At 28.4% G+C, this 10,097-nt stretch overlaps 1 long non-coding RNA gene across 2 annotated transcripts in view; it reads right to left on the bottom strand.

Moving 5' to 3' along the window:
* LOC106682189 (uncharacterized) overlaps window positions 1-10,097 on the bottom strand; it is a 704,551-nt gene that overhangs the window by 657 nt on the left and 693,797 nt on the right. The window lies entirely within an intron of this gene.

Below are 10,097 nucleotides of genomic sequence, written 5' to 3'. Positions count from 1 at the left end.
GAGAACGTCATTTAAAGAAGAGTAAATTAACTATAATATGAGCCCTAATAGAGATATTTATATTAAATAGTTCTGGAGATATAACTTTTTAAAAAATGCAAAATTTCATAAAAATGTTGTATAGAACGTACTATAAAATACCAGTAGTTAGTGAATTTATTTAAAACGTAATAATATATTAAAATAAATGGGACAGTGAGAAAAAAAGTATGTATTACTAATATGTAATTTAAATTTATCATTATATGACTATTATACTATGACTATGTGGGTTATGGATCCCTCCGTAGTCCTCCCAGCCTTTTAATTAAAAAATTAGCTCCTTGTATAACTGTTGTTCTAAAAACAATGCTTCCTTTCAAAGTACTGAACCCATAAACCTTAATTGGTAGTACTTAAAGTAAAGTACTTACAACTAGTAAAACAATAAACAGCATACTTATGTTGTGTAAAAAGCAGGCAGTGCAGTCGGGTAGCATAACCTTTTCAATAAATTGTTCCAATCTTTACCGAAATTCATTCTGAATATGCATGCGAAATAAAAATAAGATTCGATTGATTGAAGGTATTAACTGAAAGATATTACGATATGAAAAAGTGAAATTTGTTTAGTTAAGGACCGAAGAAGACAAGACATAGCGAGGACGTCAGAAGGAGATTGATGCGTTAGGGGGACCTCCGTTATCGTCCCATCTGCGCCACGGCCTACAGTGCTGGCTATCCATTAGCCGCTCGATTACAAGTTATTTAATGTGTCCTAGCCTTCATGTTTTTCAATCTAGGACTGAACCTCAGCATTTTATTGACGCCGCGGCACCTAATCAATAATCTTGTCGAATTAAAGGTGTGGCTCGGAGCTGGGGATTTATATATATTTACAATGATTTATTTCGTATTTCATTAAGTTACATTACCTTTAATATAGGGCGCCTTCGTCAGGGCCGGACCCATTTCTTTTTAGTAAGTATTTATCATTAGAAAAAATAAAATGTTTATAAAGAAGGTCCTGATTTCAGCCACATTCTCAATTTAGTATTTTATCTACTATTAATTCAGGTTCATTACTACAGACAGTCCCATTTTTTATTTTTATTTTTACATGTTGCACCTCTTGGTGTCCAGCATTATATTCATTTGTACTTAACAATTTAAACCAAGCTAACCATAACACACTACCACAAAATTAAATTACAATGTACAGTGTAATCTTGGTAATCTTAGAGAAAGTATAAGAAAAAATGGTGTACAAAATTCAATAATATGAATGTATTTTTATTAATTTAATTTTTTTATGGTTGAAGTTTTAAAAAATTTAAAAAAAAATTCTTTTACATCCTAGTAATGCTAAGTGATGATTTAATTTGTTAAAACTAATTAAATACTCTTTGTATGGAATAATTTAAAACGTGAAAAAAATGATTTTACCAACAAAATTTATATTATACATATTTCTACATTTAATTAAATTTTATTATAATTAGAAACTTTTTTACTTAGTTAATTTTTTATAGATATTTTATTGGAAATTTGAGTTTGAAATTTTTTTAAATAATTGTTTTCTTTTACATTTACAGTAATGTTAAAATTATTATTAATTAAAATTAAAATTATTGTTAATATTGTTCATTCATAAAAAAAATCTTTTTATGAACTTATTTAAAACTTGATAAAAAAAAAATTACCAACAAAATTTGTATTATACATATCTCTACTATGAATAAAACTGTATTGTAATTATAAACTATTTGAATTTAATAATTTTTTAAAAATATTTTATTAGAAATTAACTGTTAACGAAAGAGGAGAAGATGGTCGGGGAGGGTCGGTCAGCGGACAAAAAAACACAAATAAAGAAACGAATTATTTATTTTTGCTGATGTTTTGACCTAATTTTCAGGGCTATAAAAACAAAAAACAACCATTCAGAGAGGGAAAAAATATAAATAAAATAAGTAATAGACTAAAAAATTTGATTAATAACTTGTCCATTGTTATTAATATACTAGTTTATATTTTCATTTTATTGTTATGTATATTTCCAAATTTTTAGTCTATTATTTATTTTATTTTATTTATATTGTTTTCTCTCTGAATGATGGTTGTTGTCTTTTTGTTTTTATAGCCCTGATGAAGACCTGAAAAGTAGGTCGAAACGTCAGCACAAATAAATAATTCATTTGTTTATTTGTGTTTTTTCCCCTCCTGATCGCACCCCCCGACCATCTCCTCCTCTTTTATATCAACGGTCAATCTTCACCTCACATTAAAATTTTTTACATCCACAGTAATTTTAAAACTGTAAGATTGTTCTTTTATAGGTCAAAAAAGTATAAATAAAAATAAAAATTCTCTTTGTATGGATTTATTTAAAACATGATGGAAAACAATGAGTTTACCAAAACTATTTGTATTATACATATCTCTACTATTAATTAAATTTTATTATAATTATAAACTATTTTTATTTATTTAGTTTTTTAAAGATATTTTATTGGAAATTTTACTGTTTGAAATTTTTTAAAAAATTGTTTTCTTTTACACCTATAGTAATGTTAAAACTATAAGATTGTTCAAGTGGAGAAGATGGTCCGGGGTGCGGTCAGCAAAGAAACACAAATAAACAAACATTATTTCGTGACGACGTTTCGCCCTGATTTTCAGGTCTTTATCAGGGTTATAAAACAAAAAGAGATAACAACCATCATTCAGAGAAAAATAAAAATAAAAAATAGACTAACAAATTAGGAAATATACACATCAATGAATTGAAAATACAAAATAGTTTATTAATAACCGTGGAATTAGACAGTAATAAAGTAATAAAGACAGTAAAAAATACTTTGTATGAATTTATTTAAAACGTAATAAAAATAAATAAAAAGGATGAGTTTATGAACAAAATTTTATCATACATATTTCTACTATTAATTAAATTTTATAGAAATTGTAAAATATTTTTAATTATTTAATTTTTTAGAAATATTTCATTGGAAATTTGACAGTTTGAAGATAAAAACAAATTGTTTTATTTTACATGCACAGTAATTCTAAGCGAATTTGTTAAAACTGTTAACATTATTCATTTATAAGTGAACGAAAGTATAGATAAAAAAAAAAATACTCATTGTACGGATTTAATTAAAACGAGTTCACCGATAACATTTTTACTATACATATTTATACTATTAATTAAATTAGTTTTACAGAATCAAATATATGTAATAAGTATTATATATTTATAATTAAAAAATATATTATGAACACTTCCATAGAAATTAGATTACGCGATAACGAAACTGTAAAATTTCCACTTTCGATTTTCACGATAATAACTAACAACTTGCCTGTAGATTGGGAAATTGAAAATGTTATTTATACATGTGCACTTTTATTTGAAAACAAAAATGCTATTACTTGCTGAGTTTCCCCCCCCCCCTCCCCAAAAAAAAATAACTTTTTTTTATTTTATTTTACTCCAGTTCGGAATACTGGAGTTTTGGGAGCACCGAAGTTCAGTTCAAAGTTGCAGCTGTTCCAGAAGTTACAAACAAATAATTTTTGAATTATGAAGAAGATCAGAGGAGCGGTCCAGAGAGAACAAAATAGTTAACAACTATTTATTTTCCGACATTTTGCCACACTTTGTATAGCTTTATCAGGGCTAAAAAGATAAAAAAAAAACTAGTATTATTTTGACATCGTAAGATAAGACACAAAAAGGTTTATTAAGTTAGGGTTTAAATTATGTAAATATAAGTGAAAAGAAAATTATATACAAATGAAAGAAAAGAAGAAATAAATGAGTATTTATATAAAATAAACAATGATAAGAATATTAAAAAAATTGCATAAACTATACGGTTAAAAATGAAAAAGAGACGTAAAAATGGAAGATTAGATATGAGAAAACAAAATTTAAAACACTTCAAGACGGAAAATAAAGAAGTAAGTTGAGATTAAATAAAGGTCGAGAAAACATATAATAATTTAACTCTAATTTAAGTAATTTTAAAATAAAAATAATAAATGAAAACAATTTTAACCCTACCTTAATTTATCTTTTTGTATCTTATTATCTTACTATATCAAAATATTTTTCATTGTTTTTGTACCTTTCTAGCCCTGCTGAAGCTCTACAAAGTAGGGTGATACGTCGGCATATCTTGAAATGTCATCTTCATAATTCAAAAATTATTTAGGAATCAGTTTATGCCATATCGAAACTGTAAAATTTCCACGGTTATTACAATAACTTGCCTTGAGATCGGGAAGTTAAAAATGTTCTTTACAAATGTGTACTTTTATTTAAAAACAAAAATGTTATTTTCTGCTGAATTTTCTCAAAAAAAATTTTTTTACTCCAGTTCGGAATACTGGAGCGTTGGGAGCACCGGAGTTCGGATAACCGAGATTACACTGTAAGATATTTTTTATATCTCTCTATTATATAAAAAAAAGTTTATAATGATCGCTGTGTAGTATTTTATTTTACGATTGGAGAAGTTTGTCGGGGGGTGCGGTCAGCAAAGAACAATATAAATAAACAAAACCATATTTATTTATTTTATGCCGACGTTTCGACCTGAGTTTCAGGTCTTCATCAGGGCTATAGACTTGAAACTCAGGTCGAAACGTCGGCATAAAATAAATAAATATGGTTTTGTTTATTTATGTTGTTCTTTGCTGACCGCACCCCCCGACAAACTTCTCCAATCATTAATCTACGGTCAACTATCTACACCTTATGTGTACATTTTATTTTACATATAAGGAAGAATAAAAAAATATTGGATTAAAATTGTAAATTCAGTGCAATAGAAAGGAAAAAGAGCTAATGAATATTCTTTTTGATGAGGCACGAAATTGAAATACAAATTAAAATGCTGAGATAATGACTTCAATTTTGGTTTTAAATATTGAAAAAAATAATGCAATCTGAACTAGAATATACATGTAAACAGTCATACAATTTGAGTAACAAGTGATTCAATTAAATGAACAGTCGTATAATTTGTAAAGTGGGGGTTGGTCTGCCGTTAGGCCGGGCGGGAGGTGCCCCCTCAGTAATGTATGTCATTGTTATGAAAATTATCCATAAAAAATCATAGCTTCAAATTTTGTTCTTTATGTTTCAGGACACCAAGCATTGGAATAGGTTAATTCAGTGTCTATATGTCTAGAATAGTATTATCTGTAATTTTGGTTCATCATATCTTTTTATTTTTAATCTGTCATCCATCAGGACCTCAATGTCCCCTATGTTGCCAATTTGGCCAGAACCAGATACCAATCTTTCCATGATAAACTTCCTAACCACCCAAACCCACTTGTTTCTAACCTGGATACTCCTTCATTACCTAATAATGCTCCTAGGCGTCTGAAAAGAAGATGGTCCCGAGATCTTCTCCTCTAGAAACGTTATTGGTGTTCTATCAATGGGTAGATTCTCCACATGTTTGTATCATGTCATTTTATAACTTATAAAAAATTTAGTAGTCGAATATATTTTTTATACAGTTGTAAGTAACAATAAATAAATAATTTAATCTGATTTGTTATAAGATCCAAGTTACTCATGGTAGAAAGACCAGTAACAACACGTACTAACTTCGTAGCCATCATAGCCAGGGATCACCGAAAATGAAAAGGCGGATTCGCTGGCCAGACTGATCAGGTCCTAACATCATCAACCAGCAAAGATGTCATTTCTTGGATCAATGAATATTGGGTAGCAGGAGTGGTAAATACCAATGATTCAACTATTCAATTAGATCATTTTTTTTTTTTTATTGTAGGGCGATATTTCAACAACAATAATATGGAATGACATTTGTGCAATAACATCAATATTTTTAAAATAGTTAAAAGTTTTAATGTATATATATATATATATATATATTTTTTTTTTTTTAAATTTAGCATTTAGCCTGTTTGATTTCGAGTATATCTTACCGAATTTCATATCAGTATCTGCTGATATTTTTAAATGATTTATTCACCATTGTGTTTCTATAAAATGTTCCCCTAGGGTGAAAGTAGTTAATGACATAATTATGGTAACTATTTAGATGTATTTTAAATTAGTAGCGTGGAAGTTTTGGCCTCCAACTGGTCAATAAATCCATCTTGCTTAACGAACTGGCCTCAGCTAATTGGGCTACGTGTAAACTGCCTCGCCTCGAAAATTTTACGAATTTAATCTTTTGCCGTGGACAGGGAGCTATATTTAGTCCGCTCCTTGCGTAATCCAAATAGGCAGTAGCCACACAGCGTCCTTTAACAAATAGTTTGAATTTTAATTACAAAGGATTAATTGTTTTTATTTTATTTTTTTAAGCCTTTCACTTTAATAATAAAAAAATATTTGATTTGTCATTGTATCCAAACCATTAGGGCATAGAGTTCTAAAAATCTAATCAATCTAGAATTTTTAGTTTTTAACTGCGGACCAACCCAAATTTTACAAATTATACGACTGTTCATTTAATTGTACTACTCGTTACTCAAATTGTACAACTGTTCACATGTATATTCTAGTTCAGATTGTATTATTTTTTTCAATATTTAAAACAAAAATTCAAGTCATTATCTCAGCATTTTAATTTGTATTTCAATTTCGTGCCTCATCAAAAAAAATATTCATTACCTCTTTTACCTTTCTATTGCACTGAATTTAAAATTTTAATCCAATATTTTTTTATTCTACCTTATATGTAAAATAAAATACTACATTATAAACTTTTTTTTATATAATACAGAGACATAAAAAATATCTTACAGTGTAATATCGGTAGTCCCAACTTCCGTGCACTTTCTCATATGTAATCTTCTATTTTTACGTGTTATTATGTCTCCTGTTCATTTTTAATCGTATAGTTTATGCAATTTTTTATATTCCTATCATTGTTTATTTTATATAAATGATCTTTTATTTCATTTGTATATAATTTTCTTCTCACTTATATTTACATAATTTTAACCCTGCCTTAATTTACCTTTTTGTGTCTTATTATCTTAAGATGTCAACATACTTCTAGTTGTTTTTTTTTTATCTTTTTAGTCCTGATAAAGCTATATAAAGTGTGGCAAAATGATGGAAAATAAATAGTTGGTAATTATATTGTTCTCTCTTGACCGCTCCCCCGATCATCTTCATAATTCCAAAATTATTTGTTTGTAACTTCTGGAACAGCTGCCATTTTGTATCTCTCCTTCATCAATTTGGACTCTTAACTGTATATAGCTTCATTTAAGTTATAAAAAATAGGGGTGGAATAAATTGTTTGAGGAAGATCTCTCATACATTTTGATCCTGCCACTTATTGTCATACCCCTGAAATTGTAGGGTCCCAATTGGTCATAACAGGTTCAGAGAATAAACATAGAGTGACAAATCACCATGAGTGAGTAGTTTCGCACCGCACCCAGGCAAAGAAGTAGTGGAAGGATGAGAGAAGAAAACCAGAATATGCACCATAGAAAACCTCAAGTACATCAACAATCCACAACCAAGTAAAATTGCAATGTTATTTATTATTATGTATAAACTCATTCGAAATAAAAATTAAAATTGAATTTAACCTACTAACCTTACCTAACTAAACCAAATTGTATTTTCTTTTGGCCAAAACTCACAGATTATCAGTTGTATAAATCATTCAAGAACAGAGATTTTATTTTCACTTTACACTATACTTAATTCATTTCAAATTCAGTCCATATCATTCATACCAGCTTACCAGAAAATTATAAATAATTTGGGTAATATGCCCTATAGTTGTACCCACAATAAAACTCGGGAAATATCTCAATTGAATATAATAGTAAAAGAGCCCAAGTGGAGAAAAAAGACAGCTATCTCACCCCAATTTTTGATTACTTAGATGAAAACTATGTATGATTACAAGTCAAAATTGATGAGTCTGCCAAGTATAGGTAGGGAAATAAAAAATGGCGGCTATAAAAGCGATAAAAAAATTTAATTTTTCATTTAGAGCTCTATATCTTAAAAAGTAGGAACAACACAAGAAAACCTAAGAGAACGTCATTTAAAGAAGAGTAAATTAACTATAATATGAGCCCTAATAGAGATATTTATATTAAATAGTTCTGGAGATATAACTTTTTAAAAAGCAACATTTCATAAAAAGTTCTATGGAATGTACTGAAAGATCAGTAGTTAGTGAATTTATTTTGAATAATCTATATCTCAAAAACCATTTGACGTACAGATGTCTATTAGAACTCAAATTAAAGCTAGTTTAATGAGCTATAAAGTAGATTATGATGTTTATCTTCATAGGAGTAATTGTTTTCATGATATTTACTAATAGAAATGGATTCATAGTTGTTCGGACAAATTTTTATTTGCCAAATTTATATTCATATGTGAATATCATAAAAACAACTATCCCTACGAAGATAAGTGTCATAAACTATTTTATAGTAACAGTAAATTTCCTTTATTTTGAGTATTGGCAGACATATGTACGTCTTACGGATCTAGAGATATGTTTTTTCAAAAATCCAACATTTTATACGAACAACTAGATATTAACATTTTGTGAGTTTATTTTGTCAAATATCATAAAAACTACTAGTCCTATAAACATTAACTATTTTATAGTAAATTTAACTAGCTTTACTAGGAACGCTGGCAGACATCTCTACGTCAAATGGTTTCTGAAATGAATATTTTCATAAATCAAACTTATTGTCCGAACAACTATAAATCAATTTATTTTAGCATATATCATGAAAACTACTATCCCTACGAAGGTAAAGATCATATACCTCTTTATAGTCCATTATTCTAGCTTTGATTTTAGTGCTAATAGACAACGGTACGTCAAATAGTTCCTGAGATATTGATTTCTCAAAATAAATTCACTAAGTACTAATTTATCAGTAGATTTTTAAGAACTTTTGCTTTTTATAAAGCTATATCTCGCGAACTATTGGACGTAAATAGCTCTTTTAGGGCTAATATTTCAACTAATTTACTACTATTTAAATAATGTTCTCTTATGTTTTCTAGTGTTGTTGGTAGTTTTTAAGATATAGAGCTCTGAATGAAAAATTAGTGTTTTTTAAGGTTTTGAAACAGCCGCCATTTGTTATTCCCCCTACCTATACTTGGCAGACTCATCAATTTAGACTAGTAATTATACACAGTTATCATTAAAGTAATCAAAAATTGGGGTGAGATAACTGCCTTTTTTTCTTCCCGGCTCTTGGATAACTTCTTTTCTCCTCTTGGACCATTAGGCTAAATGGAAGAAAAAAGTTTTGCAATACACACCCTCGTTCTTAATGCTGATAGTAATTCCAATTTGAAGTAATCATAGTCAAAACTAAATTAAGCAATTTGCAGTTCTCTGGCTCCAATATCATATTTTCCTGATCGAAAATTACTTACAGAAGATTTGCTGATGTAGTCGACGACACAAGTTGTGAAAAGAAAACCCACGATTTCCCGTGAATTTTCGTAAGTTTTTCCTTACGTGGAAACTGAATGTGGGTGTAACGTGAAATGGAGCTTAAAAAGATGAAATAGCCCCTTTGAGGTATGACAAATGATGGGATCATTGAAGGTTCTAAGGTCACCTGGATATATGAATAGGGGTCCTATATTCTATAGCTCATCTTATCTTCTTTAAAAATATTACAGTATTATCCTTCCTCAAAGATTTTCTAAAAGACTCTCATCCAGAGCTAATTAAAATCTCACTAGTTCCGATTTTCTTAACTGGTGCATAAATCCCATCAATTAAATCACTATTTTGTTGAAATCCATGAACCACAAATGTTGGAAAATGTTTTCTATTTGTTTTTTTAAATCTATTGAACATCAATAATTTTATTGTTTAAATAAAATTATTGGTATCCAAGTGAACTCTCGAAACAGTTTTTATTATTTCTTTAAATGCCCAACGTTTCGTCCTCGTTCTCAAGAACAATATATTGAATAACAGCTTTTATTATACATTCATTTTTAACAATTATAACGTCGGCATATAAATAGTTGTTAACTATTTTTGTTCTCTTTTGACCGTATCCCTGACTATCTTCTTTATAATTTGAAATTATTTATATAT

Source organism: Halyomorpha halys, unplaced genomic scaffold, assembly GCF_000696795.3.
Source record: "Halyomorpha halys isolate HHAL.00 unplaced genomic scaffold, Hhal_1.1 Scaffold394.1, whole genome shotgun sequence".
In the NCBI taxonomy this organism is placed as follows: domain Eukaryota; kingdom Metazoa; phylum Arthropoda; class Insecta; order Hemiptera; family Pentatomidae; genus Halyomorpha; species Halyomorpha halys.
Note: the sequence above shows the minus strand (reverse complement) of the source record. Positions and strands in the feature narration are given on the sequence as shown.